Raw genomic sequence first — 2,468 nt, 5'->3', positions numbered from 1 at the left:
AACAGATTGTCTGCAACTTAAGTAGGTAATAGTATTAGTCATTTCACTGTATTTTTATAAGATTTATGGCTACCTTTATTTGTTTCCATTACATTTCCTAGTTTAAAGGAATTTGTTCAAGTAAATCAGTCTACAGAAGCTGCCAGATGTCTGAACTGATCTCTTCCCTATGCCACAGATTTCAACATTACTCTCATGTGTAATTTTGGAAGTGATACAAATTGAACCAAAATAGATAATTGTAATTCCAAATAAGTGTCCATTTGAGCTATTATACATCCATATGAGCTATTATACAAGTATTAACTGTAGCTATATAATTATACCAAAATATTCCCCTCTGTAGGTGAGCTTTAAGTAAGATCAGAACTATCTTGTTGGGTGTGATTTATCGTTCTTCATTCTACCACCACTATTCTTCCACAGAGTACTCTCTATGACACAGTAGGATTAAGTTTGACATAATCTGGCTTTACCTTACAACACTACTTACCAGCAAAAATACATTACAGATAAGATGAGGTCCATCAGTACTTCTATGGCAAGTCGTTGAAAATACCTGAAATCTATAGTACTACTGTGCATAGAACACCACCTCTTCAAAATGCTGTTGCTTTTAGACGATTTGAAATGATTGTTGTAATGCATTTGTTCATGCCTAGAACATAGTTACAGTGCAGAAGGCCAAGTAACATCGGTCTCAGGACCATAGCTTTGAAACTAAAGAAAACCTGCATAATGCAAGCCAGATAATCTCAACTAGTAAACTGACATTCAGATTTGTTTTAAGACTTCAGGTATGGAAAAACTACTACTTCCTTAGAGAAGTTGTTCCACAGTTTAATTGCCCTCACTATTAAGAATTTATTCTTTATTTCTAGTCTGAATTTGTCTGCCTTTACCTTCTACTATTGTTTTGCCCTTTTCTGCTATTAGAAATCTATTTTCCTTGAAAGTACTTGCAGGCTTGATCAAGTCCCATCTTAATCTTCCCTTGGATAAGCTAAATTTATTGAGCTGTTTTATGACTCTCATGATACAAATGGTTTTTCAGGCCCCAAATAATTCTTGTAGCTTTTTTTATAGCCCTGTTCAGTTTTTCAGTATCCTTTTTATAATGTAGATACCAGAAATGGATACAGTACTCCAGTAGTGGTCTCATTAATGCTGTATACAAAATTCTACTTCCTTTGATACAGCTCTGATTATACCTCCAAGGATTGTGTTTGCCCTCTTACATGTAGCATCACCCCAGGAACTCATGTTTAAAGGGCTGTCTACTACCACCCCTAATGCCTTTTCAGTGTCATTGCAGTCCAGGATGCTCCATCTAATATGGCAATGACAGTTTTACTGAGATCATAAGATTATTTTAAAATAAACTTATATTGTCAAATAATTGTCAACACTCATGCACATCATCAGTACCGGTCTGCTTCCTATGTTCTGGCATCCATGCCAGAATGACTTCAGCCCCAGCAACTGCTGTTCTGAGTGAGTTAACTGTTCACTTTTTGACTAAGTAAGGAAGTGAGACCTGCTGGCAGGGAGGTGGAACAAAGCAGAAAAACTGGCCAGGGGATATTGGTTTCTTGCATGAAACATGAAGTTCCAAGAAAAAAAGAATCAAGATTTTAAAACATTGCTAATAATTTCAGTTACCCCGATGTTTAGGTGCCTAAGGCACTTTTTACCAGACCTATTCTTATAGTTCATTATTCACCATTTTCTGAAAATCAGGCCTGTCAGACAAGGAACCTCAAATCAGACTACCAAAAGCAAAGGTATCCTGGATCATGAGACAGACAGAGAAGTGGTAGCTCTAGGTTACCATTTGCTTGATGGCCATACCTACTCTGCATTCTTGCAGTCAAACAGCCAGAGACTTGATTCTGCAGGTCACAGCCTCCCCTCAGGGCATGCTTCTAACAGCACAGCCCCTGACCCCTGACCCTCCCCCCCCATGCCTGTCCCCCAAAGGGGAGGGGCTGGCTAAACATTTTGCCCCCTCCTCTTCTCTCCCCTCATACCTATCTACAGTTTCCTTCTACAACTTCCAAGAATGTCGGCCAGGTGTTCTGAACTGGTTCTGCATCTTTCCAGCCCTTTGCTCCAGCCTGGTTCAGTGTGATGTAGTGATCCAAAATCCAAAAGTTTAGCTAAACCCTAGCTGGTTGTCATCTGGCAGCTGCCCAATTTCCTAAGGGTTAAAAACATTTTTCCTTTTGCCTGTAAGCAATGGAAGAACAGCAGAGCAGAATTTTGCCATATTTTCCACACCAAGGAGATGCAACCAAGCTGAGAAAAACATGAGAAAAATCAAGCCTTAGGCTAATTTTTCTGTAAAGTAATAAACACTTGAAAAGCCTCCGCCTGCCTGAGAATCCCCTAATCACAGACTGTTGCTAATGATCCCACTGCTCACATCCTACACAAGGAACACAGTCCCCAAGTAGGACTAGTCATGC

Source organism: Alligator mississippiensis, chromosome 1 (genome assembly GCF_030867095.1).
Source record: "Alligator mississippiensis isolate rAllMis1 chromosome 1, rAllMis1, whole genome shotgun sequence".
Classification (NCBI taxonomy): Eukaryota; Metazoa; Chordata; order Crocodylia; family Alligatoridae; genus Alligator; species Alligator mississippiensis.
Note: the sequence above shows the minus strand (reverse complement) of the source record.